The sequence below is a fragment of the Stomoxys calcitrans genome, chromosome 2 (assembly GCF_963082655.1).
Source record: "Stomoxys calcitrans chromosome 2, idStoCalc2.1, whole genome shotgun sequence".
Taxonomy (NCBI): Eukaryota; Metazoa; Arthropoda; class Insecta; order Diptera; family Muscidae; genus Stomoxys; species Stomoxys calcitrans.
In genome coordinates, this window is record NC_081553.1 from 129,718,052 (window position 1) to 129,740,790 (window position 22,739).

At 36.7% G+C, this 22,739-nt stretch overlaps 1 protein-coding gene across 1 annotated transcript in view; it reads right to left on the reverse strand.

Annotated features, from left to right (window-relative positions):
* Nucleotides 1-22,739, reverse strand: part of LOC106085909 (methenyltetrahydrofolate synthase domain-containing protein) — a 47,295-nt gene that overhangs the window by 10,548 nt on the left and 14,008 nt on the right. The gene's annotated exons all lie outside the window — the stretch shown is intronic.

Genomic DNA, 22,739 nt, shown 5'->3' on the forward strand with positions numbered 1-22,739 from the left:
TCCTTGAGGAACGACCCCCTCCCATTGCACTTGAAGAAATTTGCCGTCTCCCAGCAAACCAGAGTAGTTTTGGGTCAATTGCGATCCGGCAGATGCAGCCGCCTTAATTCCTACAGAGCAAGGATGCAGGATGTATGTCCCGATTGTCACCAGGGACCACACGACACACGCCACCTGTTTAACTGCCCAGCCACACCTACTCATTTCAGACCCATATCCTTCTGGACGCACCCCATCTTAGTCGCAGAGTTCCTGGATCTGAACACTCAACAGAATCAAGCAGACGAAAAATAGAACACAACACACTGCTACAACAATAACAAGGAAACACTCCAAAATTTATCTGTGGTTAGCGTGATAATATAGATTGTATATATATATATATATATATATATATATATACGTTTAAAAATGGCTAGGCGAGTTCAAACCGGACATTTTTCAACAGATTTGTTTACTATTCCAATAGAGGGGCAAATCAGAGTGCTATCAAGGACACACTCCAAAGTATATCATCTCTAATTTTACATACAATAATAAGAGAAATGTATGTCTATGGTTACAAATGACTGAAAAGGATAAATCCAGACACTTTTCAATAGACATGCTTTGTTATACCAACAGAGGGGCAAATCAGAGTGATATCAAATATGCACTCCAAAGTATATCTGTGGTTAGATATTATTTCAATATAACTCTTTTTTAAATAGTTCAGCAGAGGAGCAAATCGAAGTACTACTAAATTAACACTCCAAAACGGGGGCAAGACGATAATGCCTTCATCTACGTAATACGGATATAGGTATGGACTGTAAATCTATGGTTAGAAATGGCTAGGCGAGTTTAGTCTAGACATTTTTCAATAGACATTTTTATTATTCCAACAGAGGGGCAAATCAGAGTGATATCAAGAAAACACTCCAAAGTATATCTGTGGGCGGCTATTGTGATCATATGGACTGTAATACAGATATTTTTCAATACATTTGTAACTATTCCAAAAGAGAACAAATCAGAGTGGTATCAAGGAAACAATCCAAAGTATGAAAGAACACAAATACATACATAATCTATAATTTTATATACAATATAATAAGTGTAGTAATGTATGTCTATGGTTACAAATGACTGAAAAGGATACATCCGGTCACTTTTCAATAGACATGCTTGTTATACCAACAGAGGGGCAAATCAGAGTGATATCAAATATACACTCCAAAGTATATCTGTGGCTAGACTTTATATCAAAGTAATTTCAATCAATGGAAAGAATTTTTTCTATTGTTAAACATGGTTAAACAAGTTCAATTCAACGAATACAACTCTGTTTTTAATAGTACAGCAGGGGTAATGCCATCATGTCTTCATCTAAATAATATGGACATAGATGGGACTATATGTTTATGGTTATAAATGGCCAGGCGAGTTTAGTCTAGACATTTTTCAATAGACATTTTTATTATCCCAACAGAGGGGCAAATCAGAGTGCTATCAAAGAAACACCCCAAAGTATGTCTGTGGTTAAGGAATACCAGGCAGTTTTAGAAAATCTACATATGTATTTCTATGGTTAAAAATAGCTGAACGAATGATTCTAGTTATTTTTCAATAGAGACTTGTTTACTATTCCAACAGAGGGGCAAATCAGAGTGACATCAAGAAAACACTCCAAAGTATATCTGTGGGCGGCTAATGTGATCATATGGACTGTAATACAGATATTTTTCAATACATTTGTAACTATTCCAAAAGAGGGGCAAATCAGAGTGGTATCAAGGAAACAATCCAAAGTATTAAAGAACACAAATACATACATAATCTATAATTTTATATACAATATAATAAGTGTAGTAATGTATGTCTATGGTTACAAATGACTGAAAAGGATACATCCGGTCACTTTTCAATAGACATGCTTGTTATACCAACAGAGGGGCAAATCAGAGTGATATCAAATATACACTCCAAAGTATATCTGTGGCTAGACTTTATATCAAAGTAATTTCTAATCAATTAATAGCAATGGAAAGAATGTATTTCTATTGTTAAAAATGGTTGACCAAGTTCAATTCATATATTTTTTGGAATACAACTCTGTTTTTAATAGTACAGCGGGGGTAATGCGATCATGCCTTCATCTACATAATATGGACATAGGTATGGACTATATATCTATGGTTATAAATGGCCAGGCGAGTTTAGTCTAGACATTTTTCAATAGACATTTTTATTATCCCAACAGAGGGGCAAATCAGAGTGCTATCAAAGAAACACCCCAAAGTATGTCTGTGGTTAAGGAATACCAGGCAGTTTTAGAAAATCTACATATGTATTTCTATGGTTAAAAATAGCTGAACGAATGATTCTAGTTATTTTTCAATAGAGACTTGTTTACTATTCCAACAGAGGGGCAAATCAGAGTGATATCAAAGAACCACTCCAAAGTATATCTGTGGGTAACGTGATCATATCATCATCTACAGAGCATACAGGCCTGTCCCGGTTTTCGAAAACGCAAAACCAAAGATTGCGTTTGGCGTAATGCACTATAAAAACTGTACCGCAGACTTAATTAAAATTTCTATGCATTCAGAGGAACCTCATACGATGTCAAACCATAAAAGTATACGGCTTGGAAAATGTACGCAATGAAATTATTAGCGTTTTGCCTTTTCGAAATCCGGAGCAGAACAGGCATGAAGATGTATGAATTGTATATCTATGGTTAAAAATGGCTAGAGGTGTTCAAACCGGACATTTTTCAATAGACATTTTTATTATTCCAACAGAGGGGCAAATCAGAGTGGTATCAAAGAAACACCCCAAAGTATATCTGTGGTTAAGGAATGCCGCGCAGTTTTTGAGAATCTACATATAATAATAAGTACAATTAATGTATTTCTATTTTTAAAAATAGCTGAACGAATGATTCTTGCTATTTTTCAATAGAGATTTGTTTACTATTCCAACAGAGGGACAAATCAGAGTGACATCAAGAAAACACTCCAAAGTATATCTGTGGTGAAAGAACATACAACATCTATAATTTTACATACAATAATAAGGGAAATGTATGTCTATGGTTACAAATGACTGAAAAAGATAAATCCACACACTTTTCAATAGACATGCTTGTTATACCAACAGAGGGGCAAATCAGAGTGATATCAAATATGCACTCCAAAGTATATCTGTGGCTGAGTATATATTTAAAATAACTTCAAATCAAAATGTAGGAATATACATAATATATAAATAATCAAATGTAGGAATATACATAATACAATAAAGAGTGCCGGTCAAAATAATAGGTCCATTAGGATTACCTCTATACAGGTCTACAATATAGACATTTAAACAAATTATTGATTTTGTTTCTTCGATCTTGTTTTTATACAAAAATAGATTTTTTTAAAAATAAAAAATCTCGAGGCCTTTTGTGTTCAATTAATCTTCGATTATTTCCCGATATTTCACAATTTCATTGAATTGCATATTCAGGGGAAATTTTGTACAAATACATACAAACAAATTTTTCGAAAAACATGTAAATATCATAGTTAAGCTTATTCTATTGTAAAAATTGCATATATATATGTGTGTGTGTTTGTGTGTGTAGCTAAAACAAATAAACTCTCGAATCAATCACGTAAAGAAAATTCCAAAAACAAAAAAAAAACTGAAATCTTCAGTAGTTGTACCACCATCGCCAAAAGTTTGTATTGCACTGTTTGTTTGCCTAATACTTTCGCGCTCTATCCTTTTTCTATTAGTTGTCTATCGGCTGAATTCTGAAAACTCACTGGGAATAAACTCCCAGGGAATTAATTTCTCCCTCAGAGAAAATACTCCTAGTCTAATTAAATGGCGAGAGGAAAAATTTGGGGGAAACCATTTCGAATTTTCGAAAACAGCTGTTTTGCTTCAGCTGTTTTATTTTGGTCCATCGTCATCACGGGAAGTGTCCACATGTTGCGGATGGTAGAAAGTTTCTTTTTTATGCGGAGTAGATGCAAGTGCGGCCGCGGGCAGCCAGCGATTTTCGAGAGGAAAGTCTCAGTGAGGAGTCAGGTGGCACTGGCTCTTAATTAAATAAAGGGTGATTTTTTTGAGGTTAGGATTTTCATGCATTAGTATTTGAAAGATCACGTGGGATTTCAGACATGGTGTCAAAGAGAAAGATGCTCTGTATGCTTTGACATTTCATCATGAATAGACTTACTAACGAGCAACGCTTGCAAATCATTGAATTTTATTACCAAAATCAGTGTTCGGTTCGAAATGTGTTCATTCACCGTAACGTTGCGTCCAACAGCATCTTTGAAAAAATACGGTCCAATGATTCCACCAGCGTACAAACCACACCAAACAGTGCATTTTTCGGGATGCATGGGCAGTTCTTGAACGGCTTCTGGTTGCTCTTCACTCCAAATGCGGCAATTTTGCTTATTTACGTAGCCATTCAACCAGAAATGAGCCTCATCGCTGAACAAAATTTGTCAAAATTTGAACACATTTCGAACCGAACACTGATTTTGGTAATAAAATTCAATGATTTGCAAGCGTTGCTCGTTAGTAAGTCTATTCATGATGAAATGTCAAAGCATACTGAGCATCTTTCTCTTTGACACCATGTCTGAAATCCCACGTGATCTGTCAAATACTAATGCATGAAAATCCTAACCTCAAAAAAATCACCCTTTACTAAGTGCCAATGATACTCGAGATGACTAGGCGAGTTATTGGCGCCTTCAAATAACCAAAGGCCAACATCAGCGTCTGTTCCCAGGTTAGGGGCGGCTGGAGGCGAACGTCGGATCTTGGAGCAAGCGGCTCGCCACAACGAGGGATACATGTGCAATCCCACAAAACCCATGCAGTTGGGGCGCTGGGCCTGTAACCAGCCCCCGGAAAACTATGAGAACTATTATGAGAAACAAAGGAATAGTAAAAACGAACCCCCCCCCCCCCCCCCAATTTTGACGACCCACGCAAACGAAAAAAGGACCATGATTTGCGGATTTTCACCTGGAATGTCCACACTTTATAGAGAAGGGCAACATACGCGCTAGCGGATGTATTAGAAGTACAAGGCAGATATTACCGCCTTACAATGGCGCCACTACAACACCAAACGGTGACAAACTATGTTATGTTAGAGCCAATATTACACCGGACAAACTAATACCATTCAATGACGTTTCTCTCCCACAGCCCGTTATTTTTATCGAATGAATAAAATGTTGATACTTTGTTAACGTTCAATACAAATCAGTTAAATTTTTCACCACTTTGCATTGCAATGGGTCATGGAAAGAATTCCATTCCATGTCAAATGCGGAACTTTCATTGCACGAATGAGTTCAAATTTGTGATATTTGGTTGTTGTTGTTGTTGTTGTTGTAAGCGGAAAATAATTCCCAATTCAGAAAAAAAAAGACTTCTTCACAAATGTCGACAGCATCACGGGGAAAATGAAAAGCCAACAAGAAGTAAAATCCTTTAAAATGTAGTACAGGATATCTGGAGCAGTATTTCCCAAGAAAGATGTCCATTCGAAAACTTTGCTTTGCTATCATTATCCACAAGGAACACTTAACTAAATATCAAACATATTTCGTTGTTCGATGCTCTAATCAAAAGCTTAAAACCCCCAATTGGTTCCGTTTTCTTTTGTATCGGTATAATTTTTGGTCAATTCGTTATAAGAGGTTTATTATTTTGACTGAGACAAATGATTGTTTTATGTAGTAAGCCCTTATTAAATTCCTCGATTTGCAAACCTTCAACTTAAACCAAATATTTGAAACAAATATAGGTATAAAGCTTTTGTAAGTAAAATGGGATATAAACTCGAACCAAAACAAAAATACATGTGCTTTTATTTTAACCGTAGCTGTATACTTTTTAATAAAAAATGTTATTACTACAATATTTATATTTGGTATTGAATGAAGAGATTTAGAATGTTATGAGATTTGACTGGAATAAATGGAACAAGTATAAACGGGTAAAGTTCGGCCGGGCCGAATCTTATATACCCTACACCATGGATAGCATTTGTCGAGTTCTTTGCGCGGTATCTCTTTTTATGCAAACAAAGAGTAATGAATAAGAACTGTTATGCTATTGGAGCCATATCAAATTATAGTCCGATTCAGACCATAAATGAATTTAATGCAGAACATTGTAGAAGTCATTGTGTAATATTTTAGTCAATTCGGATAAGAATTGCACCTTGTAGGGGCTCAAGAAGCAAAATCGGCAGATCGTTTTACATATATGGAAGTTGTATCAAACTATAGATCGATTCAGGCCATGTTGGACAAGTATACTGAAGGTTATGGGAGAAGCTGTTGTACAAAATTTCTGCCTAATCGGATGAGAATTGCACCCTCTAGCGGTCTAAGAAAGCAAGATCCGAGATCCGTTTATATGGCAGCTATATCAGGTTATGTACCGATTTGCGACGTACTAAGCACAGTTGATGAAAGTCATAACAAAACATCTCACGCCAATTTTCAGCCAAATCGGATGAGAATTGCGGCCTCTAGCGGCCCAAGAAGTCAAGATCCAAGATCGGTTTATATGGCAGCTTTACCAGGCTATGAACCGATTTGAACCATATTTAGCACAGTTGTTGCAAGTGATACCACAACAACACGTGCGAAATTTCAGTCAAATTGGAATAGAATTGCGCTCTCAAGAGGCTCAAGAAGTCAATACCCAAGATCGGTTTATATGGCAGCTATACCAGGTTATGAACCGATTTGCGCCGTACATGGCACAGTAATTGGCACACCTCATGCAAATCGGACGAGAATTGGTCTCCCTAGAGGCTCAAGAAGTCAAGACACTAGATCGGCCTATATGGCAGCTATACCAGGGTATGAACCGATTTCAACCATACTTAGCACAGTTGATGGGAGTGATACCAAAACACCACGTGCAAAATTACAGCCAAATCGGATAAGAATGGCGCCCTCTAAAAGTTGAAAAATCAATACCCAAGATCGGTTTATATGACAGCTCTATCAAGGTTATGATCTGATTTAGACCATACTTGGCAGTTTTTGGGAGTCATACCAAAACACCTCATGCAAAGCCAAATCGGGTGATCCCAGGCTATGAACCGACTTGAACCGTACTTAGCACAGTTATTGGAACTGATACCACAACACGTGCAAAATGTCAGTCAAATCGAACGAGGATTACGCCCTCTAGAGGCTCAAGAAGTCAAGACCCAAGATCGGTTTATATGGTAGCTATATCAAAACATGGACCGATTTGGCCCATTTACAATCCCAACCGATCTACGCTAATGAAAAGTATTTGTGGAAAATTTCAAGCGTCGAGCTTTACTCCTTCGAAAGTTAGCGTGCTTTGGACAGACAGCCAGACGGACGGAGGGACATGGCTAGATCGACTTAAAATGTCATGATAATCAAGAATATATATACTTTCTGGGGTCTCAGACGCATATTTCGAAGTGTTACAAACAGAATGATGAAATTAGTATACCCCCATCATGTGGTGGGGGTATAAAAATTGTGGCAAAAATCTTCTTGCTATAGAATATTTTAGTGAATTGTAGGAATATACGGAAAATACGTCATTGGTAATGAGTCATGGCTGCAGCAAACATATGAATGAAATGGTGCTTCATCGTTACCGTAACGCATTTCAATAAAAGCAAAATGCTTTATAAATATTTATCCATCCATTTTGTTGTATTTAATAACCCAACATTTTCGTGGGTCACCGTATACAAGCGAAAGTAAAAATGGTAAAGTATTTCTGAAGAAAATAAAAAGCTGATGAAATGTTTATGGGGAAGTGGAAATCTAAACCTTAAGCCAAATATTTGCTATTGAGCCTAAGCCAAGTGTTTTTTGTTTTTGCATATTTTCAATATAAATCTCTTTGCCAAATGTTGCAATTTGATCATTCTAATTATTTATACATGTATTTTAATTCATTCTACTAAGTTTTATGCAGCTTTTCTTTACTTTAATTCTACTAAGTTTTATGCAGCTTCCAGTTTTGAAATCTAAGATTTAATTTTGTAATCTGCATTCCTAATACTAATTAAGATCTCAATAGAAATTTTACTTCATTTAAAAAAAAAAAAATATTTATATATGTATATATATATTAATATGAGACGTTTGTTCAATTGCAAAGATAATCTTGAATTTTAAAACACATACTTGACATAGTCGTCTCGTCCTCCATATCTTCAAAATCATTTTCTATTACTTGGCATTCGAATGCCAAGGGCATGAGTTTGTCCATACAAATGTCGAGTATTTATGCGTGGAGCATCCATTTATTAATAATGAGTTAAACAAAAATTACTTCATTTTCATCATGAGTTCAGAGCAAATTTTGTGTCAGCGGTTACTCATCATTCTGAAAAAAATGGCATCACTTTAAATGTCCAAAAGTATACACGAAAATTTTTAATTCATACAAAGCCAACGGTCGCATAGACAGACGGAAATTTAGCTATCTGGCAAGCTACTTTTATTTAATATCTATCTATATGAACACACATGTATGCACATACGGAGATAGTGCGGTATGTATAAATGAATATGCCACTTATAATTCATCTGCATACACGACGTATGATATCATTCAATAAAATGCTTCGAAAAAAAAAACGCAAAAACTACTCTACCTCCAAACAGCCAGGCCAGTCCATATACAAAAATATTGAGGAACAAGAGAGCAAAACAAAAATACTCAAAACAGGGTTGCCAAATTTATTAATTTAATCCATACCTCCTTTGTCCTACCATATCTGGCTGAAACTTACGACTCAAATGGTGTAAAAAGCTTGAAAGTAATAACACAATAGTTGCAAGAGTTTATTAAGACATGTGTTTATATACTGCCGCTGCATTTTCTAACTTTTTCATCTGTATTTTTGCCACGCAATCATCTTTAAAAAAAAATCATTGGAATTTAAATTTAGTGCATACGAGTTTTTTTTGTCGGTATGCAGTTTATGTTAAAAATTATTATAAGATTAAAATGTTGTACCATTCTAACGCACTCTTATATGAATCGAACTTTCCCCAATTCATCTACTTGCTGTGCAGGACACACCAGCCCATTTTTTTGGTACAGGAGATATGTACCGTACAGGAGGCCACCGTAGCGCAGAGGTAAGCATGTCCGCCTATGACGCTGAACGCCTGGGTTTGAATCCTGGCGAAACCATCAGAGAAAATTTTCCGCGGTGGGTTTCCCCTCCTAATGCTGGCAGCATTTGTGAGGTACTATCCCATATAAAACTTCGCTCCAAAGAGGTGTCGCATTGCGGCACGCCGTTAGGACTCGGCTATAAAAAGGAGGTCCCTTATCGTTGAGCTTAAAACTTGAATCGGACTGCACTCATTGATATGTGAGAAGTTTACACCTGTTCGTTAGTGGAATGTTCATGGGCAAAATTTGCATTAACGAATTCGACGCCCATTTGATGTGCGAGCTCCAGATTATAAACGTATCGTCCAAACTCATCTGCTTTTTGATTTCTGAACACATGCGTTCATCATATGCTAACTTAGGCAAAATGGAGCCCCCAGAGAAGTTATCTATATTAATCGCTATAACTTATGCCGAATATGTTACATATAGGCTTTTCTTTATTTATAGCTTTAATACAGGGTGTCCCACGAAAATAACTAGAAAATATTCGAATTAATATGATATGGACTTTATTCAAATGCCTCAACAATTTTGTCGCCACAATTTTTGAACACATTTTCATAAATCGTTAACATTTTACATTCATAAACTGAGAAGCAACATCCATATGACCAAAAGATATACAAACGAATTCAACGATTTCGCTTCCTAAGCTTAAAGAAGGCACATTTTGCTATAAAATCATTGAAAAGTTACCATTTTAAAGGTTCAATCTTTGGTAACACCGAAAATATGAGCCAATCCTCTATTTGGCAATTCTAATATGGAAACGAGAATTCAAATCAGATCTTTAAGTTGATTGATACGGTCGACATTGAGTCCTAACCACCAATAAAATGTTAACGACACATGTTTCGTAAAGAAATTGTCATCTGCATAGAAATCATATATACACTGTCGCACAAAATAATGTGCGGTTGTGTGCCCTTCTTCATTAATCCTCAATATTTGTTATCTACGTGTATTATTTACTGTTTTATTGTCCCGTTATTTGTTGGAGTGTCTCAGTTATTTCCATAAACATTTGAAATTTTTAAACTCGTTCGTTAAGATTTCTGATGTAAAAGTATTGTAGTGTAAAAAAGTTTTCGCGACATAATAAAGTGCGTTTTTTTTTATAAATCGTGACATTTTTAATATATTCCTGTTTTTTTTTTTTTTAATTTGTGTTAAGTTATCTTATCACATATAATATTGAACTTTATCGTTCAATATTACTTAAATATATACAAAATAAGCATGGACCATTACTTTTTCAACCGAAACTCAAAAAGATATGTTGGTACAATGGGATGAAATTTCAAAGCTTTGAGTTCCAAGTATAAAATATAAAAATCTGGGTTCAGAAAAATTATTGCTTTGTATTAAAAAAGGAAGTCAAATAAAAGTTTGGAAAAATTATGTGGCAGAAGATGATCATATTGCAATTCTAGCAAAGAGAAATTCTTTTACGATAGCCAGAAATATAAAAAAAATATAGAATTAAATATTTCGACTCGAACTGTCCAAAGAAGACTTAATTAAAGGGGTTTAAAAAGTGCCTTCGCTTAGAAAAACCAATCCTACTAGCAGCCAATAGAAAAAAACGATTGGCTTTTGCAAAAAAGTACATAAATATCCCTGAATCACTTTGGAATTAAGTAATTTGGAAAGACGAGTCAAAATATGAATTAAAAATTCCCAAAAATCGGAAAAGAGTGTGGTGTGAATCAACACAAAGACTAAAATCGAAAAACACAATAACATACTGCAATGTATGTTGTAATGTATGTTTTTCTCTTCAGGAGTTGGTAGGACGTACAAATTGACTCTAAAATGGCTAGAGAGCACTGTGTAAATATTTTGGAAGAAAATCTTTATAGCAGTGCGGAGAAAATGGGCTTGGGGGAGTTCATCTTTCAACAAGACAACGACGCCAAGCAAACGAGTAAGGTCGCTAAATTAGATTTTGAAGAAAAAAACGTTGAAAAATTAGAATAGCCAGCTCAAAGCCTTGAACTAAACCCCATAGAGCATATTTGGGCTATCCTAGATGAAAAAATCCCGATGGAATCCAGATCAAATCTTCAAACATTTTGGAATCCGATGGAATCCAGATCAAATCTTCAAATATTTTGGGGAAAAAAACAAAGTGAATGGAGGGCAATTCCAACAAATACTTTGAAGTACCTTGTTTTAAGTATCCCGAAAAGATTGAGAGATGTCATAAATAACAAAGATGGAGCCACTTTGTACTGTGTAAATATTTCAAAGTTAAATAATTTTTAACAATATTTATAAGAGAAGTGTTACTTTATTTTGTCACTTGAAATACCTAATGTGCCATATATTTTGTATTATAAATGGAACTAAACTAAAACTATAATTTATAAACACTTGAAAATAACAAATATATTTTTTAATCAAAAAATTAAAAATATTTAAAACCGCACTTTATTTTGTTTGGCAGTGCATGTTCTCCCGAAATTGTACGCCTGTAATGGCTTCTCCTGTACCGTTGCTTTTTTACTTGGATTTTTCAAGGCTGTAAGTTATGAATAAGATATGAAACAATCAAAATGGTATGAAAAAATGTTGAGTTGTCGTCTTCTATGAAACCAAATATACACATAGCCCATAAAGTCTGCGTTCACCTGACAAACTTTTATGATTGGTTAAAGAACACAAAATAAAATTATAAATCAAATCAACTCTTTTACATATTTTTTCTCCATATTCCTAACATTAAAAAACAAAAACAAAATTCTAAGTTTGGTTAAGCACTTTCACTCTAGAGCGATTTAAATATGATAACAATTAAATATAAGCACCACAAAGTCTGCGTTCAGTAATTAAAAATAAACAAAAGAGTTATTTAAACACAAAATAAAAACATATTAACACATTCCTAATATTTTGGTAGGATAGCCACGTTGTTTTAAGACTGCACTTAGTCTATTTGGCATGGAGTTTACCAACTTCTTTTTTGAACATTGTTTTAATATTTTCAACAATTTAATCACTTTGCGCTCTTCTCTAACGGATAATTTTTTTGGACGCCCAGGCCGAGGCTTTGAATTTATAATGCCGGTTTCTTTGTAATTATCAATTACGCGCTGGGCAGAAGAATACGTTCTTCCAACTGTTCCACCAATATTTCTAAAGCTTTGTCCTTCTTTCCACAATTTAATAATTATTTTTCTTTCAGATATGCATATTTCCTTTCCTTTAGTTTCCATGTTTCCAAATTTATTTAATTTTTAAAAAAACACGTGTAACTATCTGGATCCCATGACAACTTTTTGGTTGTCATAATTTCTTCTTATGAGACAAAAGTACCGTTAGAACAAAAAAGCAAACTTCTATTTTTGTTTTTGTTTTCTAATTTAGGAACTATTTTTTTTTTTATTTGTTAACCGGCCGTTTTCTGCCCTCTTAATGATTTTCTCTACCTGCTGCAAATCCAACATATAATAAACACCAAAGAGCTCGACTACCCGATATACATTCAAGTTAATTTGCAATAAGTCTGCTGTCGTCTCATCTAACGGATATAGAGATTTCTGGCGATGACCCACAGCCTGTGATGTTGTTTTTTTCTTATTTTCGCTTTTCATACTATCAACTATTCTCTATTTTATTATGACAAAATATCAATAAACTAGGAAAGTTGGCAGCCCTAGATTTGAATTGCGGTTTTTCTCTTCGAATCGTCTAATGAATGACATCGATGGCCAAAGAGTAAGAAAATAAACGACATACTGAGAACAGAATTCCAACAAGAAGTCAGAAAGGAAGAGCCAAAGACTAAAGCAAGATAGAATAGATGGATAGATGTATGGATGGATGATAGACAAGGGATGAGTCAAATAAGTTTGTTCAACCAAATAATGCCGCCAAACTGTTGTATATATATAAACATATATATGTACATTCGTTCGCACATTTATTGTACTTGGTGTATGTCCAACAAGGAGTATAGTGGGCTAAAAATAAGCGTTAACACAACATAAATAATACAAAAATGGCAAATAATACAAATGCATGCAATGGAAAACGCTATAGGGAGAAGATAGGCGAGAGGAAAGCGAGGCAAATATACACAAAACTTGTTCGGTATTTCACATTTCAAATAGATATATGGAATTGCGAATGTTTTTTAATCTCAGCCAACATCAGATCCGCACATTCTCTTTATTTGTCATCTGGCTGCTAGTAGAACACTTGTTTTGTATCAAGAAAAATTAAATAATACTAAAAAGAAAATATAAAAAATTAGAGATCTTGACCAGAATTAACATGAAAATGCTATGAGTGCTTGCTTCTGTTTTTAAAATCTTAATATTTCTATTTCTTTCCATTATATTGAAAAACTATATATGTACATATGTATGTGTTTACTTGCATAGGATTTTCGCCGTACTACCGACCGTCCTCGCTGTTCCACATGGTTATGTGCACATTCGTCGCCCACGCCCTTAACTCAGACTGCATCGACCCGAAAGGCTTCGAGTTAACCAAGTTTATTTACGGCAGTTCTCTGACTTTCTCTGCCAAATCGTCTGATTTCTCATTTCCAGTTACTCCGTGGTTGTTTCTGTTGTAGTTGTAGCAATGTGTTGTTGTTGTATCAGTGTATTGTTGTTGTTGTTGTTGTTCATGTGGAGGTGGTGATTCTCGACAAACTCCTGTAGGTGAGCAAACTCGTTCCGGTCCAAAGGACCGATCGCCTCAGGAATAGGGTGGCCATTGGTTATTTAAAGCGCCTATAACTCGTCTTGTCATATCGAGCATCATAGGCACTCAGTATTTGTGCAAGAGCCGGTGCCGCACGGCCTCTGAGACTTTCCGCTCGATACCGTTGATTTTCCACGACTGCCGTTGCAGCTACTCCGTATGGAGCATTCCACTATCCGCAACATGTGGACGCGCCCGGTAGCTCGTAGCCAAGCTTTTCGTGACAGCAAAGAATACCACAGAGATCGGACCTCAAAGTTCCAGCTGTGTGGTGCACACAGCTATCCCGTGCCGGAGCAATTGTTCAGTGATAACCGCGAGCGTGGACTCGCCAACTGATCGGCACACATTGGAATAAGATTGGGACCTGCTGTTCATCGTGCGATACACAATTACATGTTGTCTTTGCAGTTTCTAATGAGCCTTTATCGCAGCAGTCATCCAAATCATTATCTTTAGGAGAGACATCCAACGCCCAGAGATATCACATGTGATCTTCATTATCTAGAGCGAGATATTTAGTACTACAAGAGGACGTCTAGTTCAAGCAGCTTATAAGCGTTTGTAGCAAACAGCTACCAAGTGAATTTCGTTCTTATAATCAAATGTCTTCCATAGCATCTGATGTAGTTAACCTCTTTCGGCAAACCAGAGTAGTTTTGACGCAACTAAGTTTGGGCTGTTGCAGCCGCCTCAGTTCCTACTGGGCTAGGATTGATGTCAATGTGCTGGATATGTGCCCCAATTGGAACTGAGAACATTCAACACACGTCACCTGTTCATCTACCAAGCCAATCTTTCTCGACTCACAACCATATCACTCTAGACCAGTGATGGACAAAAACGCGCACACTATTGCCCATTATTGTGTATGTACACAGGAAAATAATCCACTGCATGTGAAGTTGCCTTTACTTTATGCATACTGTTGCCGAGACAGGCGATCTCCAGGGATCTTTGCCCCAAGATATGTTTCTATCAGCCCCTCTAGACCCTTCGCCATAAAGAAAAAAATTGAAACTGTGCTGGTGTGCCCGCCTCTGCTCTAGACCGTAGATGCGTTATCATATCGTACATGCGCCCATAATTTCCTATGCCCTTGGTCAAAGGAAAAACTAACAGAAACAGTAGCACAGTGTTAACAACTTTCGGTTGACGCATTTAATATGATACCACCAATCAACTTCACTTAGGGGACCCCCACATTAGGTAACAAACTGAATATTTGGTTTAATCCGAACGAATACCATTGAAATCGAAATATCACTTTAATTAACCTCCCATTGTAACTTCGCATACTAGTGCAGATTATTGTAATTCTTTTGAGCAGAAGTAAAGCATTTCTTCTTGATTAAATCGGCGTTTTATACCAAATCAGAATTGTGTTCACGATTTGTTAAAACACAACAAAAAACTATTTGCAACCTCGATAGGAGTATTTAAATTTTAAATACTTCACACATCAATCGAACCAACGCACACATCAAGACTCATTGCATTTCACCAAAACATCCATTTAATATATGGAAGCACAATTTCCCGATTCTAAAGCAAAAAACAAAATCGAAAAACAACAAATGAAAACTATTAAAACGTCGATTATTAAATGGCGAAAAACAAATGATCCGTGCAAGTGTTAGACGAGAGAAAGAGAACAACATAACGAAAAAAAAACACATGTTGACCCAGTTTTCTTCATTCTCAATGGGGAGGAGGGGCATGAATTGATGAAAAAAAAAAAAAAAACAACGATAAACAAAACGATTTGCAATGCTCATAGCATTGAGAAAAAAAGAACCCAAGAAAGCAACGCACTACTTTAACAAAGATATAATTTACACTTATAACAGATATTTAAGACGAAAATCGTGGCATCCACGCGACCAGTCCCATAAAATGATAAACAAAGGCATCGACATAGCGCATGTACACTACAGTCGAGGTCCACATTAGCGCGTTTATCAACCTCTGGTATGTTTACTTTTCTGTTTTTTTTAATCCGCATTTGTTTTGCATAAACACTCCCAACAAGCTAAACAAATGTGGTTTCACATTTACTACCCAGGGATTGACAAGTGAAAACCGCCAAGCCATGCACAGCAAAAATCCATCACTAATTTATAGAGATGAGATGACAAACACGATGGCGGCAAAGGTAATGAAAAATCGACTTACGTGTTAACAAAGCGCTAAGCGTTTGCCGCCAAGCGATTGTAGCTAGTAGTTAAAATATTCGACAAAACCAGTTTCCCTTGGCGAATTTTGAAATCAATTAGAACTTTTCCCAAGATTTTAGTAGTATTATATTTATATGTCATGCAGCACTTAATGGATTAATTTGTTCAATGTCTTAAATTTGTAAGTATGTATCTGGTATTTCACATTTTAATCGTATTAGAATTGCATTTTGTAGTTTTTGTATGTGGGCAATTCCATTGCATTGTTACTGAAATATACGAATGTATCTTGGGAATTATACGAATGTATCTTGGAGGCCAACGTAGCGCAGAGGTTAGCATGTCCGCCTATGACGCTGAACGCCTGGGTTCGAATCCTGGCGAGACCATCAGAAAAAAATTTCAGCGGTGGTTTTTCCCCCTCCTAAAGCTGGCAACATGTGTGAGGTACTATACCATGTAAAACTTCTCTCCAAAGAGGTGTCGCACTGCGGCACGCCGTTCGGACGGAGGAGGCCCCTTATCATTGAGCTTAAACCTGAATCGGACTGCACTCATTGCTATGTGAGAAGTCTGTACCTGTTCCTTCGTGGAATGTTAATGGGCAAAATTTGCATTTTGCATCTTGGGAAAAAATGTTTTTTGTAACCCAAATTTGGTACAATTTATGAAACATACCTCCAACCCGTACAAAATATTTTTTCTATATTTGGATGTAGCTATCATATAGTCCGATTTTCAAAGTAGAGAACTCACTTGAACTCACATTTCGCTAAAATTGTAGGATTGAATTGCATTAAACCTCTCTTCTTAGCGAATATGGTTAAGAAGGGATCATAGTTGGATAAAGGAGTTATGTTGATCTATCTCTTGATTGAAATACTTATAGTCATGAAATACCTATTCTTAACAATTTTCGTTTTAATTTATTGTTAAAAATGTCTGTCATTTTAACATTAAAATTCAACAAGAAAGCAATTTTAAGAGTCCTGTATCATCTCCGAATAAATTTGCAATTTTTTTTTGCACGCCATGTTCATATTTTGCTTAATATAACCGGCGTCATGTTACACGGATGGATCAAAGCTAGAGGACAGAGTGGGGCTGGGGGTTTTAATTGAAAAATCAGGGACTGAGATCTGTTTTAGACTGCCCGACCATAATACGGTCCTGCAGGCGGAGATCCGGGTGATCACGGAATGCGTGAAGTTGTGTGGAGCTAACGCGAGGACGTCGAGTGTGAACATCTTTACCGAGAGTAAAATTGCCATAAGGGCAATAACAACCATGACGGTAAGGTCACGAACAGTCTTGCAGTTTAAAAAGGAGATTAACGCCTTCTCTGAGGATGGGAGAATCTGCATCGTTTGGGTGCCCGGCTATAACGGAGTAAGGGGAAATGAAAGGACAGACGATTTGACGGTGAAGGCCAGAGGACTGCCGTCAATAAACTTTCGGGTCGACGCAGTCCGAGTTAAGGGAGGGGCGACGAATGCGCATGCAACATTGTGGAACAGCGAAACAGTCGGTAGGACGGCGAAAATCCTATGGGAGGATCCAGATCGTGAGAAAACGAGGCTATTACTGAAAGGAAGGAAGAAGGAGGTCAGTATAGCTATTGGTGCGACAAGTGATAGCATGTGTAGGGCATGCGGGGAAGATGATGAGACGTTGGAGCATTTCCTTTGCCATTGCCAGGCTTTCGCGTCCAACAGATACCGGTACTTAGTTGAAGACATATCAGATATGAACCAACTTAGGGGAGTGGCATTAAAAAAAACAATTAAGGATTTTGTAAGTAGCACGGGATTCCTAACTTAAAATTTACTTTTTAGAGGTTACTTTATAGTTTTTAGAGCGCACAACAAGCCGATTACTGGCTTAGGTGGATGTCTATAGTGGCATGGGCGGGGGCGTTTCATAGTAAGTATAAAGTTTTTCAAAAAGATAAACGATAATTGGAGATCTTTATGATATCCCTCTATTTCCAGAAATTTGTCAATAAAAACTGAAAATAGTTCGTTCGAAAAAAAACAAATTTATTTTCTTTTTTCGTACTGGACGTTGCGTACTTGAACCTCAAGATAAAACTGCATGCACTGACAGGTATTAACAGGTACGGAATGACTATCAGAATTAGGTAGTTTCGGATGGATTTAGTTCTTTGGAACTTATCCAAGTAAGGAACTGCTAGAAATAGTTACATCTCTTACCTTCTTATATTGGGTTGCCCAAAAAGTAATTGTCGGTAATATAGTAGTAATATAGTCGGCGTTGACAAATTTTTTCAACGGCTTGTGACTCTGTAATTGCATTCTTTCTTCTATCAGTTATCAGCTGCTACTTTTAGCTTGCTTTAGAAAAAAAGTGCGCGAAATTTTGTTTACATTTGTTTGTTTGACGTCAATTTTAATATGGGTACCACAAGTATTGAAAGAAATTCATTAAACAACCCGAATCAACGGTTGTGATATGCACCTTAAACGCAATGAATTCGATCGGTTTTTAAAACGAATCATAACTGGAGATGAAAAATGGATTGTTTACAACAACGTTAGTCGAAAACGATCATGGTCCAAGCATGGTGAACCAGCTCAAACCACTTCAAAGGCTGTTATCCACCAAAAGAAGGTTATGCTGTCTGTTTGGTGGGATTGGAAGGGTGTGGTATATTTTGAGCTGCTTCCAAGGAACCAAACGATTAATTCGGATGTTTACTGTCAACAACTGGACAAATTGAATACAGCCATCAAGGAGAAGCGACCAGAATTGGTCAATCGTAAAGGTGTCATATTCCACCAGGACAACGCTAGACCGCACACATCTTTGGTCACTCGCCAAAAACTGAGTGAGCTTGGCTGGGAACTTTTGATGCATCCATCATATAGCCCTGACCTTGCACCATCAGACTACCATTTATTTCGATCTTTGCAGAACTCCTTAAATGGTAAAACTTTCGGCAATGATGAGGCTATAAAATCGCACTTGGTTCAGTTTTTTGCAGATAAAGGCCAGAAGTTCTATGAGCGCGGAAAACTAAATTTGCCAGGAAGATGGCAAAAGGTTATCGAACAAAATGGCAATTATATATTTGATTAAAGTTCATTCTAAGTTTTATTAAAAATGCATTTACTTTCGTTTAAAAAATCCGCAATTACTTTTTAGACAACCCAATAGTTCCATAGTTCCTTTTTTTTTGCATGTACACTTTTCTTTTGCCCCCTTTTGTTAATTTCTAGACCAGCTGATTGACATGCCATATGCTTCATGCAACAACTAAATAAAAGCGCCAACTTTTTCAATGGACAACAACTGTGTTCGTTGTGATTTAGGTGAAAGGAAAATAAATTATTTATGGCAACCACATTAAATGAATGTGGTGGCACAAATATAGAAACGTGGTGGCATCCACATATTATTTTTTTATTGTCAACAAATCTAGATTGTTTTGATGCGCTTCGATTCTTTTTTTCAGCATCGAGACTTTATACTTGTTTAAAATAAAGTACAAAAAATGAATTTTAAATTCAATTACATATACAGTCGAAATGTTTGTATCTATATGTATAATTAAAAACACTTATTTAAAGTTTCAAAATTCACAGCTCTTTTTTTTTGTTTTGTATGAAGGAATCAAAAAAAGGGATCACAAATGAAAAAGGAGCTTAGGAACTAGTTCCTTTGTGAAACGGAACTAAAAGGAGCGATCACTAAAAGGAACTAAAATGCCCACCACTAATGACTATAAACACCAAATGCGTTGGAACTCTGAGCTCGGATTTGTGTGGTTTTCATCGTCATCACGAGAAGCTTGCGGATAGTGGAATGCTTCTTATACTTACTAGCTGCTATTGCGGGCAATCAACAATATTGAGTGGAGAATCGCAGTGAGAGGCCTTAAATATTGTGTGCCTTTGATACGTGATATGACATGGCGAGTTATTGGCGCCTATAAATAACTAATAACCATAACGTTCCCGCGGCGATTAGTCCTATGAATTGGAACGAGCTTGCTCACCTAAGTATGATTGCTTTACGAGGATCCCTACCTACACATACTAATGTGGCTACAACAATAACGTCAAGTATCTTTAATTTGTACGTAATGCAAGAACTCATTTTCAAATATCAACACCATTATTCTCTAATTATTGATACCAGTATTGAAAGGATTCCAGATTTTTCGAGAAACAAAGCTGCATGTTCAGTCGGTAGAAATAAAATGTAGAAGATACAATTTTTGCAAGTTTGGAACATATTAAATTAAGAATTTGCATGTGAAAATCAATTTTTCGATCTCTAATACTGTCCTTCAATATAAATTTTTGACCAAAATTTTATGGTCGATTATTTTCATAATGGGGTATTTTATCGTGGAATTGCCCATGTACAAAGGAAATAATATGTAAGAATTATTTATACTACGATAGTGCGCTTTTAAGCGATAACAAATAATTTCACCATTCCTTAAACTGGAACAATTTTCAAAATTATTGCTTATGATAACAGAGAGCATTAGTTGATATGGTGTACACAAATTGAGCAGTAAAATATAGAAAACTATAAATGGCAATCATTTCACATATAGAATTGCATTTAAATCTTTGAAAAAGCTGAGATAAAATTCCCAGTGGCCATTTCAGGAAAACGTACAACTTGTACGACAGAAGTAAGTAAATTGCAATAATAGACGCTTAAAGAACTTATTCGGAATTCCAATTGATGAAGAATTATTTTTCCGAACAATTGTATGCAACAATTTCTCGTATTATCTGTTCCAGGTCTTATTAAAAAACAGATATCCTGAAAGGGACAGCGGTGGTTAACTTATCAAAAACTTAACCACACTCTTTGAACACGGCACGGGATAGTTGTGAGCACCATACAGGCTGGAACATTGAGCTCCAATTTGTGTGGTGTTCAATGCAATCACGAGAAGCTCAGCTGCGAGCTACGAGGCGCGTCCACAGGTTGCGGATAGTGGAATACTCCACACGGAGTAGCTGCAACGGCAGTCGCCGACAATCAGCGGTATCAATCCCATGGCAGCCGGTTGTACGCACCGGATTGACCCAATGGATTCCTTCATCGGCAAGGGCTGCCGCCTCAGTGTACATCACTGCTACAACATCAGAGGTATCGAGCGGACAGTCTCTGTGAGAAGCCGGGCGGCACCGGCTCTTCCACAAATACTGAGTGCCTATGATGTTCGATATGACAAGGCGAGTTATTGGCGCCTTTAAATAATCAATGACAATCCTGTTCCCGCGGCGATCAGTTCTTTGGACCTGAAGGAGCTTGCTCACCTACAGGAGTCTGATAAGGATCGCCACCTCCACATGAAAATGTGGCCATAACAACACACTATTTGGAGACCAATCCCATGGCAGCCGGTTGTACGTACCGGATTGACCCGATGGATTCCATCATTGGCAAGGGCTGCCGCCTCAGTGTACAACACACTGCTACAACAACAACAACTATTTGAAGACATCGCGAAAACTTGGCTCGAGATGGCTATGAGCACCACAGGGATTGGAACCGTGAGCATCCATTTGTGAGGTGTTGATCGTCATAACGAGAAGTTCAGCTGGAAGCTACCGGACGCGTCCACAGATACGGATAGTGAGATGCTGAATACTCAGTGCTTATGATACTTGATATGGAAAGCGAGTAATTGGCGCCTTTAAATAACCAATAGCAAGCAATGATGTTTCAACGGCGATCGGTCCCATGGACAGAAACGAACTTGCTCACCTTGGAGCTTAAAGAGGATTGCTACCTCCACATACGGATATGTGACTTCGATAACATCGCTAAAACGTTCTCCAGTCGCGCCGCAAACGTAACAAATGTCATTTGTTTTCTTGGGAATGCTATTGTTGCCATATGCTAACTGAAAGTTTCATTGGAAAGTTTGAAATTTTGTTAACTTCACTCAGAACCTTTAATCATTTCTTCGCGAGTCAAACTGCGCCTTATAGCACACATCCTCGATTTACGCATTTTTTGCATGCTTTTAGAATTTGGTCCCAGGAATAACAATCTGAAGTAAGTGTTCGATGTCAGTGTTGTTGTTATTGTCAGAATGGATAAAGAAGCTCCAGCAAAGGAAGACCAAAAGCCCGATGGAAAGATCAAGTGGTGGGACACCTCGAAACGTGGTGTCAGAGATTTTAGAATGAGCGAAGAAGATCGAGGCGCTTGGAACGCTATTCTACATTCGGCTAGTAGAACAAATATTCTGTCATAGCCAATTAAAGTAAAGTAAGTAAGTTAGTGTGTTTGGTCATGGGCCTAAAATTTTGTGTATGCAAATTTGTTCCATCATCCTTTTTAGGCCCCCAATTTTTAAAAGCTTTTTCTTCATTGTTCATATTCTATTCAATACCTTTCATTAGATAACCATATTCCAACAAATTTATGTTCCTGGGGTCAAAACATCAAACTAGCAACTGTTAAGTTCAGCTTTACGGAGGACTGTATTTCGAACGCCTTTTGTTTTGAATATTTTATGAAGGTCGTCTAACTATTGGGTTGCCTAAAAAGTAATTGCGGATTTTTTAAAAGAAAGTAAATGCATTTTTAATAAATCTTAGAATGAACTTTAATCAAATATATAATTGCCAT